The sequence below is a fragment of the Manacus vitellinus genome, unplaced genomic scaffold (genome assembly GCF_001715985.3).
Source record: "Manacus vitellinus isolate BGI_N305 unplaced genomic scaffold, ASM171598v3 scaffold_22_pilon, whole genome shotgun sequence".
NCBI lineage: Eukaryota > Metazoa > Chordata > Aves > Passeriformes > Pipridae > Manacus > Manacus vitellinus.
Window position 1 is genome coordinate 3,480,761 of NW_021939632.1, and position 18,168 is coordinate 3,498,928.

Here is an 18,168-nt window from a genome sequence, read left to right on the forward strand (position 1 = left end):
AGGTCCCGTGTTGCCCTAGGAAGGTTATTTATTTCCATGAGTTACACCCATTTGGCACTCCCTGTGGGAGGCTGTAATTCAGAACAGCACTTCTGCACTAGCCTGAAGGTAAGATATGTTATGGACTGACCACAGAGTAAACATTAATTATATCACTCAATATAGCTGGTATTCACGGGTCAGGACAGGAAGTTCTTCTCCCAAAATAGACAGGCTTGGTGCAGACTCTGAAGAACAGCACAAAATCCAGAGCAATGACAGTTTGCCTAGTATATGTCTACATAAGGTAAATCTCACTGATCCTCATTTATCCCTCCACATGCTCTTTGGGACTGTGTTTTCTCCCTGATGCAGGAAACTTGTTCCTGCAGTACCAACACAGCACACGCTTCTATGAAGTAAAATCTCTTCCTGGGGGAAGGCTGAAACACAAAGTCTCATGGGCAATACCTTTTCACCTCCCCACACCTGCAGTGCCACAACCCACTGCTATAGTGCACCCCAAATGCTTCTCCCTAACACAGAACCTGCAGACTTTTCCTGTAGCAAGTGACAATGGCAAAGCCTTTCTGTGACAAGCTGGTAAAATCCAGTCTTACTACAAACACTGCATCTTAATTCTGATTTACTCTAACAAGAAGCAATCCACACATATTATAGCCTGTTTAGTAATGCCACTGAAAAGCCAGTCCAGATGAGGGCACTTGCCTTTTCAGTGGGTTTGTGTTTGAAATTCAGTGGTAGTATTCAGCATAGAAAGAAAAAGTTTTAAAAGATAAGGAAGCAGGATTTCTCTGGACAATTGGCAACAGAGGAGTTACTGGCATTCAAATGTGTGCTCCAGGCAAGAGCTGACTTTCTGACACTGTGCCCCAAACCATGTTGTTCTTATAATAAAATCATTCAGGCATCAGTCGTGAGGTGGAAGATTACACTGAAATAGTACTCCCCACACTGTATCTTTTTCATTTGCATCATTTACTGCTGGGCAATCTGAAAAGAAAGGATGGCTTATATAAGAGACTTACCCAGGTCTGGAAATGTTTTCCATTTCTCCTTCAACACAAAATCTTTCTTCTTATAAAGAGAAAGTCAATGTTTTTTCAAAGCTGGACTATACAAATTCAGACATTTCCTCTTTCTGGTTGAAGTATTTTGTAAGCATAAGAGCAGTTATCAATTTAGCCCCATGTTTGAGCTGAGAATCACAAATATTCTCTTAGATATTAATGAAAAAACAATATCTGTGGAAAGGGGAGGGCTCCAGAATGATCTTCTTTGCCCACCTGTAATGACAGGTAGGGACCCTCTAAATTTAGTGATTGCAGGAATGACACGGGACATTACAAATCTATTTCTCCTGCCAACACAAATGGCTGCACATTTGAGGCTGTGTTTGAAGAGGATGCCTCAGGTTCCACCACTGGTGTGGCTACCAATGCCCAGCTGTGATGGCATTGAAACTAGAACAGGGCTTTGGGAGGCACCTGATGGCACAGGAACCTATCTGAGAGCTGATGCTGATGAATGAACATCAGAGCATGGGAGAGATTCAGTAAGTAACTAATCCACCCTTCTCAGCCACTGAACTGTCTGCATTTGGGTATCAGTCCCCTTCATTGAGCACAGTTACTTATTATTTCAAAGGTGTCCAGCTCCATCTCGGTTCCTTCCTCGAGCACTCTGCAAGATTGTATTAAAGTGTTTACTGGGACTGAAAAACATCAATGGAGATCTACTAAGGTTTCTTAAGTCTATTTGCAGCTCAGCCTTCCCTGTTGATATGAAACATCAGGTTTGTGTGCAGGTCACAGGTCCTCTTCCAGCTCAGGACGAAGTCAGGCTGAAATTTCCAAGAAAGCCAGAAGAAGGTAAACTAGCACTGAGTTCTTACTGAAAATGAAGAAAGATGGATAACCAGAGCCTTGCAAATCCCAATTAGGATCTGTGTCCTCAAGAAGCCCAACCAAGGGCAGGCACTGCGGATGGGACACAGGTACCCACTGGCACAATGTGCTGCACTGCCCTGACTCTGGTGTTGTAGGAACTGAAACTGCAGCTCCAAGACTGTGCAAGACAAATAAAAAAGAACAGATTCAGGCAGGGGCAGAGGGATGCCTTAGGTTTCCCTCTTAAATAAAAACCTGCTGAGAAGCAGTGTGCAGATATATAGTATAATGAGTAAATAAATACTTTGTCCTTCAAGGGTTATTTTCTCTCCTTGAAGGTGAGCTGGTGACCAAAATTTCCTGATCCTGTCCTGAAGTTATCCTTAATCTTAAAATGCTTCAGAAAGGTACAGACAGCAGGAGTGTCACCTGCCAGCCTTTAGGGCTTTATAGCACAGTGCCCATTCCTCACAATTTGTATGCCTTGCACATTAAGACAGATTTCCTCCTGGTAGGTGAGGTTTACACCTCTCATCCCACATACGATGAAATGAACAGCTCCTATTGTAACAGGACCCTAAATGAGACTGTTCATACAGACCATAATACCAACAATACAGCTGTGTGTGCCAATGTGATCTCTACCTCTCTCCTGTCTGTGGGTTTCGGATAGGACCCAATCCATGCCAAATTTAGCTGTTGGTTACAATACTTGTGAGGAACATTTGGTGAATAACTAGAAGTTACAGTTCAGATTTGCATTTATAATCATGACAAAATGAAACCAGTAAGTTTCCAACGTAATAGCTTTAAAGTTATCCGAGAAGAAATTGTTATTAAGAATCCAAGTTTCTACACAGGCCATTGCGCCCAAATCCACCAGTATGCAATGAGCAATCAGAGAAGTTATTCCAAAAAAGGAAAATACATTTTGCATTAGTGATAAATTCACTACAAAATATTTTCAGTAAGTTATTATTAATAGCATGTTCCCCACTTAGGACTCAAGTGCCATCAAATAAAAATATGCTGCTGTTGCCAATTGGAAAACTAGCTCCATATGTGTTTATTGGAGTTATAAGAGCATAGTGTCCAGGTGTAGAGGTTATAATTTTGGCAAGAAAAGACCTGCTACTTCTGGAGGTACCTAACCAACATAAGCACAGCTTGGTGTGCTGTCCCCCCTGATGCCAGGCCACATGGAGAGGACTGTGAGCCTCAGCTGCAGCAGTTAAAGCAGTAAAGCACAGATTTCAAAAGGTGTTTCAACATGTGACTCATTAATTTAAGAGTTTACTCATGGACAGTTATCAAAATACTTAAGAGGCTACAGCACTCGCTCCAAAACCTGCATCCACACAATCTACTTCATGTTCTCATAAGTCTTTACTTATGAGACTTTGTCTACTGAAAATCAATGGAAAATAAAAGTCTAATATTCTGACGAATCTGGACCCTAAATTCTTATTCATTTCTGTAGAGACCTAGGAGCATAAAATAAAAGTTAGGCCCTCAAATCGGGATGCCAGGCAGCAAGCACCTGTATAGGTCCTGGGAAAGACCCTACACCCTCCTTGAGGCTTTTGGTGTCACCAAATAATAAATTAATAAAATTATCAGAATTATAACTTTGCCTGCTGTCATTAGCTCATATGGGATTGATCTCAAACACCAGGAATGCAACAGCACTGAAACCATCACGGAAGGGGGGAGAGAAAAATCAAGTCAATTCTTCAAAATATGGCAAGAACCTGGGGAGTATGTTATGCTAACACATGACACGACATTATTCATACAAATGATAGAAAGAAGTGAGGCTGGAAAGAGCAGTTCCCCAGTGTGCAATACTTTTTTGGTTAGTTCAAACTATAGATGATATAGCGAACAGTTACTACTTCAGGAAAAGAGATGCTGTGAGGCCAGCCTCTCATGAGCTGGTACAGTACCAAGTCTTCCCCAACTGATTAAAGAGATCATAAAGGCTTTCTTCCAAATTCCCAATTACTCTTTTTTTAAAGTAAAATTAAAAAAACAAACAAACAAACAAAAACCCCAAACTTAAATCACAGGTTTTCAGATCCTCTCTATTTAATCACCATAAATGTCACTGAAATATCAGACACGATACCTGCATGACAAGAGGGAATCAATTTTGCCTCTTTCCCCAGAGTCTCTTTGGTTTTCAGTTTCATTTGTCACGCTGGTATCAACTTTCTCCTGGCCAGATGATGTTATAATTAAACACCCTGGGATTCTCAAGCCCTCATGATGCCCAACTCTCTCTCTTTCCCATCTAGCAGCTCAAGCACAGGCCTGGCATCAGAGCAGGACATACAGTTGATGCTGGGAGCCTGGCACAGGTGCTGGGCACGTTTCCCGCCACGCGACCAGAGAGGTGCATGTCTCCTCCAAAATATCCACTTCATTAGAGCACATTCATGATGGTAATCACTAGGACACAGTCTGGTTCAGTGTTTAATAACTCCAGCATTGTGCTGTGAATGTGCTCTGGTCATTTACATCTAACATGAGTGGGAGCATGATTTGAGCATTGCAGCTCTAATGATGCCCATTTGTGACACTTTCCTGATGCTGATAGCTGATGGTAAAGTTTTGGGAAAAAAAATTCTTGCTATATGTTACAAGATCTGAACAGAGTTACTCTTCTGCCTTTAATATTATGCCCTTTGACAGTTATAGTTTACCAACAATAGCTTCAGAGACAACATTTTGACTGATACTTTGTCATGTTTTTATCCTCACAAGGTGTAAGAAGGCATGTAATTCAGATTTGGCAGGTAATCATTCAGCAAATCACACTGGCTAGCCAAGAACAAACAAGGAACATTATGCCAGTGAATCTCATCCATTACAAGAAGAAGCAAGGATGTGTTACACTGGGTAGTTTTTGCAGTAAATTTGCAGCAGTGAAAGTGAGGAATTTGAGGCCCATCGAGAGAGGCTCTTACATTAAACAACTGAAACATCCAAAAAATCATCATGTCTTGTGCACACAGCTCTGCCAAAATCATACAGATCCCTGATCAGAAGTGCAAATTGGGAGTCCAACCTGAAAAGCCCTTCCAGTGAGACATGCCAGGAGCTGTTAATCGTCAAATGAACAACTGCTGGACCTGTTAATTTCTGTTATGGTGAAAGGGATCTCATCTTCAAATGAACTTCTTTATCCACAGTTTAACAAACAAAACAAACCTCTGAGCATTGCAGCACTAGGTGTAATCAACCCATCAGACAGCATTAAGTTAAAACAATGGCTCAGATATCACTAAGCCTCTTACAGGAGTTCAGTCAAATCCAGACTTATTTGGATTATGTGGCAGTTTGGGAAATACAGTAGTAGAGGATCATTTTCTTTCCAATCAAACTCAAAGAATATGAAGTTTTTTGTTCTCTTACAAGCAAAAAAAAAAAAAAAAGGACAGAAAGAAGTACTCCACTGGCCTTGTGTAAAATTGCTCAATTGAACCAACTTGTAGCCAGCCTGGAAGCTTAGTGACTCTGCCAAGCCACATCTGAATAATGGTCCTTGTCACCCGCTCCTGAGGCTGGGAGCACTCAAGAGGCAACAGAAGCCACTTATTTCAGAAAAGTGTGCATCTCATCTTGTTCAGCAATAGCCCACTTCGGCCCCAGTATTGGGGTCTGGAAGCTAGAAACTATATGATAAGGAAAAGCATTGATGAGACTTGAAGGAAGTCTTGTCATAGTCTTCTGTGCTTTCAATACGGTTCATTTGCTCACAAATGTTCAGGGCTGGTACAGGAAGTCCATCAAAAAGAAAGAGAGAATGGTAAGCCCAACCATCCCAGAGAGCTGGGGGCTCAGCATCTGGCTCAAAGTCCTGGATACTGGGCATGCACATGTGTAAAGCAGACCCAGAGCCTTACGCGACCGTAAGCAACAAACACATTGATTTCCATTTATGTCAATGAGGGCTGCAGAGATCCAGTATGTCTGAAAGCAGGCATGTGTTAAAGACACGGCCATATATGGATTGAAATGTCGAAGTTTTTTAGAATCCTGCATTGAAAATATTGGCCCTTTCTCCTCAGAACTGTTAGCACCCGATAACTCTTTAGATTGAAGCAAGAGATTTCTCTTTTACTTCATTCTTGTAACAATGTAGCGTTGCTGGTTTCAAACAAATTATAATAAGAGTAAATCCAAGTGTTAACAGTGAGAATTTAGGCCCTAAAATTATATTTAGTAACTAAACACCGCTCAAGTAAATAAACCAGAAGACTTGCCTAAGAGAGCAACTTAACCAGCACTGTCTGTGCTTTTGTTGGGCTGTAAAGACAAACTTGAGGATGTTGTGACAAAACTCAGCTTGAAGCTATTAATTTTTCAAACATACTGTGACGTTGATCTGAAAGCTGTGAATTAGGAGATGGAAAGTATTCCTGAATTTCACATTTCATCACATATTTTCACGGTGGGTGAAAAAAAAGTTTTGCTTTCCTCATCAGAGGACTGTTGTGTCTTTAGGAAGAGCTTTCCTTTTGTTCAGGATTGCCATCTTCCTGTGTGGTGTTGCTCAGCCCTGCACTGTGACTGTACAACGGGACTACATGGCTTGTACAGTTGTTAAGAACCACCACAGCAAGACACTGAGATTAAAAGTAAAGCAGCACTGCTGCAAACTTCACCTCAAGTTGCAAGGCAAATTCTTTTTATTTCTGGCTCATGCATCATCGGTAACAATACAAGTCCTCCCAGGTCCAGTGCTGTGTAAATCCATTACTCATTAATTATGGCTCCTGTGTCATCTGGCCAACACTATTTCCTTCTCTGGGTTGTACATGTGTCACTGGGAGCATACTTTGAAGACAATGAGTTTGTAAATTGGAAGACAATGAGTTTATACGGGAGGCTTTGCAAGATAAATGCAGGTAAGAGTAGTTCTGACAGTGCAGAAACAGGAAAACTTTCAGGATTTTTGGCTGGAATGGTGGTAGGTCTGTAGAACAGAGTAACAAACTCCAAGACCTGACTTTCACTATGTGCACTGAGCAGATCTCCAGGGCAAGACCAGTTTCTGTAATTTCTTTACAAAGGGATGTATTTTAATCACTGAGAATGTCATGGCCTGGAGAAAAGTAAACAAGGAAGGCTTATACCAGCACAAAGGAGGTGTCAAAATGCCCACATAATTTTGCCTGCACACTGTGTCTGTCAGGGATGTGCTGAGGTCTTTGGTCCAGCTCACAGAGCTGTGCCAGTGCAAGGGTTTCAATCAAACCAGGACAACTGCGCTGATGGGGCTGCAGACACAGAATTTATAAATAAAAAAGGTAAAATTGCTTGACAGATTTGTGCTGGTCTTTTCCAAGGCAGGGTGAGCACAGCTGCACCGGTAGAAGTGCATCTGTGCAAGGGCCTTCGGTCAGAAGAGCTGTGATGGATACAGGAGCTCAGCAGTGGCAACCACATGGCACTGAGGCTTCAACTAGTGCAGGAAGTGACTGAGAACCTCACATCAAAAGATTCACATTTCTCCCTGCTGGCTTTCTGAGCAACGAAGCATCACCTCCAAGACCAGTTTGTCCTCAGGCCCTGCTAAGTGGGAGTGCTGGCACAACAAGTACACGTGAACAGCCCAGAGCTGCTCCCCAGGAAGTCGGTGACAAAGTTCCCAGTAATCTTGATGGAAACAGAAGCTGGCACAAAAAGCTGCAAGTCATTGCATGATCACACTGTGACAGTACTCTGAGCAAATCAATACTTAGGTTGAATTTCATTTTGCAAATTAAATCAAAGATTCAATTGCTCTGTCTTGCAGGAATCGTCTTTGCCTTACAAGATACCATAAGGAGAAGAAGAAATATCTCAAATGTGCCTCATAATCAGCTGCATCTATTCTAGGACCACAACTACTAAAATGCCTTAATCACACATTTAGCATTATTGCAGGGCATTAGTATAAAGTAGATTATTTGACTGATTTAATTGTGCATTTCATGTTATAGCATAGTGATTTATTTTAAATGTCTCTAACTTCAAACTCCCTGTGATTGCCGTGCTCAGATTTGGGGAAGTTACAATACAATACTCCCCACCCTCCCCCAGCCCCCACTGGGAAGAAGACCTGTCTGGGATTGTATGAACTCAAATGGAACTCTGGGTGTTTACTGCAGCAGACAATTTGGCCCAAAGCATATTGTAAAGCTCAGGATGGGAGAAAGGAACAGCATGTTCCAGACTAGAAAGCAGGTCCGAAGGACACTGAACTCCTCCTTAGTACTTAGATTAAAACAGCTGATACTGGGAGTGTCCTGAACACTCTTATTCACTCTACCCCTGCTAGAAAATCATATGATGTGCCGAGGTGGAATGCTAATTTTAAATCACAGTGCAAGCAAACATTTTTAGAAAGAGGTCATGTCTAGTGGGTTGGGCACAGCACTGCTGAAAGCCATTAACTTGCTGATGGAGGTGTTACCCCAGTACTGCACCCCTTCACATCTCTGGGAAGGTGTTTACCTGCCCTCATTCCTCATTTTCAAAAGGGCAATGAGATTTACTGAGTTTGATAGTCAAGATGAATTAATTACTGACCTGATTCTTCCCTTAGTTATCTTGCAACTCTGATTTCACCATCAGTCATGGCAGAACAACATTTGTTTCACTGTTCAATCGTCAGGCCTCAGGAAACCAAAATACTTTCCCCAACATTAGAAGAAAGAGAGACATAATATTAAAAATAACCTGCACCATATTTACAGCTATCTGATTTAGAGCTGGCTCTGCCCACCTGCTTCCTTCCTGCTCCCACCTCCAATAAAACACTTCATTCATCTTTACTTCCTCCAGTTCCCCATACATCATGGGTCACTCCAGTCACTGCTTCCTCAATTCAACTTTTAAGATTACCTATCAGCTACATTTTCAGATGAGTCAGTGAACTTCACTGTTCTGCTTCTTTAGAAATTGATGAGAGCTAAAGCAACTTTTGCTATTAAAAGCACAGCCAAAAAAGAAAAGAGAACATTTTACTTTGGAGAAAATCCATTTGGATGCAGTCACTCCCTTCTAGAAGTGCAAAACAGCTTGATCCAGGAGACCTGCTAAAAAGAAACGTAATTTCTACATATAGCAGGCTGAAGAAACTTTTCCCTTGGAGATTACATCACTTTGATTGGATGCTATGTTTTCCATCCTGATCTCTCTAGTTAAGTGAAACTGTAGGGGAAACATATTACTCATTGAAAAGCTGTATCCAGAACTACTGCAAAACAGGGAGAAAAGTCCCAAAGGAAATAGAAATCACTTGAGCAAAAATCTTTCCTGATTCACCCCTGTACAGCCAGGTTCAATTGAAAAGAGCTGTCTTGAGTATGCAAAGGACAAAATCCATAACATTTTCCTCTGAATATTAACTGTTTAAAATGTTCAAAAACAAACCCCAAAGACAAAACAACTCCAGCATGAAGAACAAATAACTTGCTGAAGTTCACCACTAACATTACAAAACATTTATTTTTGTTTATACCACGTGCATATAAATAGCACACAGTGCAAGCACCACTCTGAGTCAAAGAGAAGGTTGCGCAAAATAGCATTCAAAAATCAGGAAATGCCAGAATTAAGGTTACCCAGGCAACCTTAATTTTAGCCCCCCCATGCATATGCATTTTTACAACACAGCCCTTAAATACACCATAGCATTCTACTTCTCAAATAGTATCACATACAGAAGAGAGCTCCTGACAGCAACAACCAACTTGTCATGTTGTACATGTTGCTACAGGGAGGAACCAGATTAGGATGTAATCTTTCTTATTGCAACAGTGACTTAATTTCACTCAAAATTTAGCACGAAAATGTCCCCCATCATCCACTTGGGAAGTGAGTTTTCAGCCATTTCTAGACCTTGGAAAATAGAAAAGGATTTCTATCCTGGCATAAATTTTGATACCAACATATTTAAAATAAACATACCTGTGTGGGCAATGTAGTCTTTGCTCACAGTAAAATTCATGTTCTCCTGTGCTAAACAGATACCATGTTTGTCCTGTAGTCAGAAGAAGACTGGGATATTGCCCTGAAGAGACTAGATGAGTTCATTGAGACAAATCTAGAACTTGTGAAGCTTTCCTAATTCCTTTTTTCAACAGGTGAAGACAGTTTCAAGGAATAAACCAGCCCGTGTGAAACAAACTGACTATAATGGTGCATTTTAATTCCAGGAGATTTACTTCACTCCCGTTTTAACAAGGATCTCTGGTATTTCTGAAATGCCAATAAGAAAAACACCAATTAATTGTGTTTATCTTATTAGCAGTTCATGCCACAGCACATTGAATCATTCAGCATCAGGACAGCTTTCCTGAGAAGGCAAACTGTTATTCAGAGAAGCAGGTAAGCCAAACAGAAATGGTGTAAGTAGCTTCTACTCCCCATGATAACTCAGGTACTGTAATTCCCCAATACACAAAACTGTTCCTCCTCCTGCTGCCCTCTGACAGCAAGGGGCAGATAGTGCTTCAGCTGAAATCAGTTTGAAAATTCCTTCAATCCCATCAGAATTGATCCAAAATTACTCCAGCACAGAATAGAATAGTGCACTTGGAAGCACTGAACCTGGATTAAAGAGACTTGGCTGCACTCCTCATCCTTGCCCGCCACTCCAACAAAGTTTTATCCTGTATCCTTTCTGCACATCCCTCTTTCTTTGCCTGCCAGCTTTCCCTTATCTTCCTGTTTACATTGCAAGCTCTTTGTGGCATGTTTCCCCTCCAGGAACCTGTTTGTACAGTGCACAGCATAGTAAAGCTCAGTCATGGTCTCTGGGTACACTTGGAATAAAAATAATAAAGAAAAACCTAGCAATAAGAAAAAAAGGCAACTAAAGCAAAGACCTTGACTTGTGCAAAATAATCCATGGCTTGGATAGGCATAGCTTGTGACAGATTCTTTCCTACTCCTATGAAGCTGATGGCAAAGCTCCCATTAGCTTTAACGAGAGCAGGATCACGCCCAGCCTGTGTACACTGAAAACTTTCAAAAGGCCAAAAATTGTCTAGCCTGAATGACATACAGCATTTCAGTTCCTATGGACATTTCAAATTCCTACAGAGTGTGGGATGCAGTCAGTCCTGAGCCACGAGATATATCCATTTCCGACCATGGAGGCTCCTCCAGACACAGGCACCTCAGAAGCACTGGATCCTTTATGAGAAACTTCAGTCATCCAGCCAATAATACAACAAAAATAATATTTTCCATTCTCACACATTGCTGAGTTGTAAACTGTTACTTAGATACCTGCACATGGAGCTTATGAGAAACACATGTAAAATCCTGACAAGCTAACCCTGTCTATACCTTTACACAAAATAACTACTGAAAGGACCAATTTTCAAAAGATGCCTATTGGGACTGTCAAGTATGCAGTGTGCCAAAGTCATCATCAAGCAACACACTTCAGATGCTGCTCTGCTTTCCCTGAGATGCATCCCATCACCTGGAACATCCCTTGCTAGTTTCCCAGGGCAGGTATCACCCTGATGTTTGCCTTCAAATGTCTCCAAAGACTCAATAAGAGCTTTTTGTGCTTTCCCAGTAAAAGAAGGGAAAATTCTCAGGTTCGAGACAACTCCTCCTAGTATCCCCTCTCTGGTTTAAGTCATTACTGGGTGAGCACCACATCTTTCCAATGTTCAGTGGGACATGACAAAGACCTTCCTACTCAGCTCAGAAGATATAAGACCTGATAAACAACTCTACATTTGCAAATCAGGCAGAGGACTCTGTCACATCATTCTCGTGGGCTACATCACATTATTTCACTTATAACACCAAAATAAGGAAAAGTCAGCACAATAAGGACTTTCTGTTGCTAAAACCTGGAATTCCAAAACACAATGCAAATGCATCTGCTTGAACTAGCTGCAGAGTTGTTGGTGGTGGGAATTGTGCTGGTTTGATTTAAAAGCTATATGCTTCAACACAACGCTGTATGAATGGATCTCAGTCCCAGCAATGGTGACAGTGCATTAATGACACTACTCCATCCCTCTCTTACCACCTACGAAGTGTATGGGAACAAGTAAATGGGTACTTGTTTTCAATTATTTTCTCCTACTGTATCTTTTCTGTATCATCTCATGATGTCCCTTGGTTAACTTGACCTTTGTACTTTACAACACAGTGAACAAAGAAGTGCATTCAAAATTGGGTTTGTACTTCTTGTAGTGATTCCTCAATGTGACTAAGCTGGTTTGTATCAATTCTAGGATGACAGAAAGCTGCTTTTCCCTGCTTAGATACACATACTCATTGAAAGTGCACTCCCTTCAGCTTTGCTCTGTTATGTGATTTTAATCCCCAGAGCAGTAAATGTGGCTCTAATATATCACTCAGTACTTTACCTGCTAAAACTGGATTCATTATAGATGAGCAGCATTGAAAGAGAATAAAATGTGGGGCTACAGAGCCTGGGTTTACTCAGCAAGAAATTTCCATTTTCTAAATCCACAAAATGTGTCTCCTTACCTAAAATTAGACCAAAATATAAGACTTTCACTTCCAGTCTTCATATATTTCCTACTTTTAGCTACAGCTTACTAACACTAAAAAAGTGCTATAAAACTTATTCTCTAGGCAACACTATTTCTCCAGAATTATAATCAGAAGAGTAGCTTTTTTTTATGTCATTTTAAAGGATCTGATAAACTGTCATTTAGACCTCTACACCACCTGGTATAACCATCTAGCCCACACACAAGCTGGCCTGGCATTCCCTGTATTTTTAGCGAAATTCAATTTCTCAGCCCATTTTACAAGTCATTTGTTTATTTATTTGTTTAATTACTAGTGTGCAGGTAAGAAATATTCTGAGAAAACAACTGTGCTCTGCAAGAACTGATAGATGTGCAAATGGAAGTGTCTCTTTTGTTGAATATAAATAATAATTTTAGCATGAAACCAGCAGCATAACGTCCCTACTGAATTTAGGATACAATTAGAAGAACTGTGTTGTCTTGGACCTTTAGTAAATAGTCTTTGAAGATTTCTGAGGCCCTTTGCAAGCTGAATCTGTTTAAATCAGCAGTTATAAACATAAATGCCTAATGAGGCTGCTGAACAAACTGCACTTTGACTAACTCTAAATTATAAAATCGAAGCTGGGAGTTGACAAACTGAGTATTAAGTTTATTATACACACAGAAAAACAAAAAAGTGGGTACCTCCCTCACCTTGTTTTTAGAATTATGCACCAGTGCAATAGTGAACAAGAAATTTCATCCATCACTCTCTAAAAGAGAAATCTGAAATTAAAATTTGGAGAGTTTCAGTCCCAGCTCTTTAGACATGTAGGTGATCTTCAACTGTTAAAGACCTCTAAAGCTATGACTGTTACAAAGGACAGGTGTGCTCAGGAGACAGAGAAACTCCCTACAAGGCAACAAAGAAAAGGAAAGAAAAGTGAGGGGAATCTCAGTGGTGTCATCTCGAGGGATGCATGAAGACAATGGCTTTAAGTGGAATCTCAGAACCTCACTCATATGCACCAAACATGAGTCAGACAAGCTTAAGGGGACATCCAACTCCTTATTCCCTAAAGGCTGAGTTTTTATTTCTTAAGACTAGTGTGTAGCTCTCTGGAGCTCACTATCTCCTATCTACACAACAACAGTTTAGAACCTTCTGTTCCTAATGCCAGCATTCAGGAAATACAGATACTACCCAAACACCTTGGGTTTTTTAAAAGATGCAACCACAGAGCATAGCTTATCCTAGTGAACTGTTCATCTTTCCCATCTCATCCATTTAGTGAGCTCAACACTTGATAGTGTAGACTGTCACATACCACCTGAATGACCAACATAGCCAGATTTGATTGAGGTCTCAAATTATTTGCCATAAATAAATAAGTCAAGTACCCCTACTTGCCATCAAACCACAAGGGTAACAACTTCACTATCAGTGAGGGTCTCAAGGAGTTCTACTTTCCTTTGGAGGAAAAAGGGATGAGTAAGCTCCTGGAGGAGTCTGGGCAGTCCACTGATGTTAATGGAGTAGAATGAAGGCTTGGTGCTCAAAACCTGGTTTTCTGGACTGCCTGGCAGATGCTCATAAGTGTTAATATTATTACTGTATTGTTTCTCCTGTTTTCTTTGAAATCCAGCAAAGCAGGCTCAGGGTCTTATGATCTGCACCCCTATATCAGGTATGATTCCATGATCTTTCTGTTGCCAAAATAGGCAGATATATTCCCTTCAGTTTTTGCTTCCATCAAACTCAGGCAGCTTCTCTGACCATTAACCCCACCAAGCCTGTCTGAGGTTACTTCATGGGTGACAGTGGAGTTATTTCACCTTGCACAGCCAGTAACTTTCTGCTTGCTTGAGGCAACAGGGGGGAGCTTAAGGGAGCCAGGTCGACCAGCTTCTCACTGGTTTCTTGGTTGCAATCCAACCCATTAACAGGCTAGCAACCCCTCAGAGGCTGCAGCTCTGTGAAAGTCTTTTCCTGTCCTCCTTTACTGCTTATTCAGAGAGTATCAGACAAAATGCTCAAGTAAAACTTGGACTATTCATACACAGGGTCTAATTTTTATTACAAGAGGCTGTGGTGGGAGAAAGGAGGTTCTGAAGTTAAACAGGAGAAAATTGGATCCATTTCTATTCTCCCACCACTGTCAAATCCTAGCATTTCATCCACCTCTCCATGCTTCAGTACCATCTGCAAAACAGAGATGCTAATAATCCCCACGTCTCACAGCTGCTCCATGAATTAACTCGCCAGGGCTCAGCGGTGTTTCGGTGCTGACGGGCGCTAACAGGACACCACAGCATCACCTCTTCCCTTTGTCAGCTTATTAATTACTGCACGTGTTCTCCAGGTATTGCAACTGGGTATGTTTGAATTGCTGAAATACACAAATAACTGAGAGTAAATAACCTTTCCCTGCCTATAAATCAACCATCTGTTGCATTCTTGGATATGACAAAACTTTTAATCAGTGTATAATTTTCACCCTGTTTTAATGAGTGTTGCTGTATCGCTGCCTACTGCTGCGTGCAGTTATGTCTCCTGTTGGGCTGATATTAAACAGTTCTGTAGTGGAAGACAATGCCAGCCCAAAGCCTTCATCTTTCAGCTGTACCCGATAAGCCTGCACACATAAAGTGCATGTTTATATTACTTTTCCACTCAGCTTCCTAAATGGGACACAGCAACAGTCTTATAACCATAGCAGATCCTAAAAATTAAAAAGCAATCATGGTAGTTTTTGCAGAAATTTTTCATGGAATAATCAAGGAAGTTCTCATAAAGATTGTTTTAGACTAAACGGACTTCTCTCACACTGTCTGGGCTGTATCTCCTTCTGTTGGGATTTAAGGACCACATTAAACAAATAATTAAATGGGAAACATCCAAGGAATAGTTAACTTTTGAGAGAAGAGGATTTGGGATGGTTCTCTTCATTCTGGGTCAGCAATAACAAGAGCGGGGAAGAAAAAGCTGTTGCCTAATGCTGGATTTTAGTATTTAAAAACCTGGTTTTCTTCCAAAAGAAAAATGGGGCCCTAGTGGCTTGGCAGCCTTTTCCTGAGCCACAGACCCTGTGATGCCAAGATCCTCAGCCCCACAGCAGTTTGCATGCCCTGGCACCACGTACCCTCCCAAGAGAGCATTGCCAACCCCATCCATGGTGGCTCCCAGAGCTGGCAGGGTCCACAACAGGGATCCTGGGAACAGCCCAACTTCTCTCACAATTCCAGCAATATCAAACCATGTCAGCAAAATATGCAGTTCCTTTCCGAGCAGGAAATCCAGTGAAAGAAATTTCTCTTATCAGCCTCAATGTAAATCTCACATTTCGGGATGGTGTGGGGTAAAGTGAGATCACATGATCTCAAGTAAGATCAGTTTTGTGACCGCATGCGGTCTCCTTGCAACTTGTGCAAAAATAGCCTTTGTAGTCCAGTTTGGATCATACTCTGCTTCAAAGAAAGTGTGACTGGAGATTTAAGAATTTGACAAAAACAGAACTGGTTTTTACTGTTAAGGGGGGGGGGGGGGGACGACAAAAAAACCCCAACCAAAACCAACAAAAACCACCCATAAAAAAACCATAGAAAAGCCACAGTCAACGAAGAACAACCACCAAATAAATATCATTTCCATATTTCCATATCATCACTTTGTAGGAATGTGTTTTAAAATTTAAATTCTAACTTTCCTTTTGCAGCCTCCCAGTCCAGTACAGAGCAGCAGAGTAAGAAAGCACTGCAGAGCAAGAACACGCTTTTTGATCCCTGGCACTCTGGAGGATGGGCAGCACCGCAGATCTGATGAGAGGGACAGATGAGCAGCCCCTCATTCCGTGCCTGGCCTCTTGTAACCTTCAGTTCCATTTTTTGGTCCTCAATTGGTTTAAAAAGCACTGTGTGACTTGGTGTGAAGGCAAAATTACAGACAGGAGCAATTAGTCAGCTCATGTAAACTGCCAGAGGTTGTTTTGTAGGGGCACAACAGTGAATAAACTGCAATGGATGGAACTGGATGAAGGACGAAGTAGATGTAGGCTCACTGGACCACTAAATATGAAACAAAGCTCAAACATTTCAGCTGCCTTCCCATCAGTACCCCAATTGTTGATACCGTAATCTCAGGATTGGGAAGATCCAGGTCTGGAGGGCAGCTTGGCACCAGTTGAGGCTGGTGCTGGTCCTGGACAGAGCAGAACCCCGTGGGCACATGCTGAGCCTTCTCTTTCCTGGTGCAGCCACAGTGCTTGGGGCTGAGACTCACAACACCCAGATCATCTCCTGAGCGAGCTGGCTCACTCCACAGGCATCAGGACAGTGCACCACATAAAATCCCCCACTTCACACACAGATAAACAAAGCCCAGAGGGCCCTGGGGAGAGGCAGAGGGAAGCCTCTCTGTATGTGCACACTTCATAATTTGGGGAAAACTCACAGATAGCAGGGCACAGAGCTTTGCTACATCAGCAGACAGATGTGAATTTGAGTAAGCCTCCAGTAGTGCTGCTACACTACTGCTTTTTACGTCTGCTAGAACAGCAATGGAAGAAATGATCAGGTGACTAGAGGAAAATGGAATTTTTGGTGGTTGGAACAGACCAGTCTGGTTCAGTAAATCATTGATCTCAGTTTCTCTGTGCTGCAGAGTGATCTAAGCTTACCAAAGGCAGTGAAAAAGCTCTCATTGACCTAACTGAAAGAAGGATTACTGAAAACAGCTATACTAGAGGTGTCAGGAACCCAAATTCTAACTAACAGTTTAATAACCTACAAAGGTCTTGCTTCTTCTTTAAAGGGTGATAACCTTTAACAGCATTGACATTTTAGTTGAAGTCACTCCATGAAGAACAAATTGGGGCCAAACAAACAGTCTGAGACACACTGTTTAATACTTGCCAGAGCTGCATTTATCAGTCTAAGCTCCTAATTGCACTGTTTAGAGAAAACATATTTTTCCTTCTCAGATTTTCTCTGCTCGAGGCTGCATGTCTGAGACATTAGGTGAACTACTCTATCAGAGCACCTGATCACCAAACTAAGCAATAAAAGCAACCATGGAAAACAAAAGTCACAGAAAACTGACCTTTTGTTGCTACCACAGCCTTATTTGGTGTGGAAGCTCAAACATGCCATTGTTAATGAATCAGACCAGAAATAGTTCTATCTCTTGGGTTGTTCAGAACAGACAAAACTACCTTGTTGTTTGTGCTGCACGAGCATCACCACAGGCTGCTCTATGTTCATAGACATACAGCTCCCATTGTGGACATCAGGATGCTCCAGGTAAACACCAGTATAAGTTGTGATACATCTCGTACACTCTGAAAGCTACAGCCATCTCAGACACCTATTTCACATTCCTGGACAAATTACTTCATTTGCAGATGCCAAGAGAGCTATGTTATAGCTCTTTTCCAAAATGCAGTCTCAACTCATATCCAAGTCCAAAATGTACTTATATATCTAATATTAGGAACTGCAATCTGAATCTTTTAACATAAGCATCCATAAAGCTCAGGTATCAAAACAATTTTCACAATGAGGGAGAAGACAAGACCTTTATGTGTTGCTTACAAACTGCAGTATTTGATACTTATAACAACTGGGTTGCTTTAGATACTCAGTAGTGCTGGTTTGGGATTTTTGTTTGCTTGTTTGTGAACTGGTGATACTTAGAATATTAGTTACTAAAGGCTCAGCAACACAGTGAATTTGTCAGCATATGTACACTTCAGCATCCTAATGACTGAAGCAAT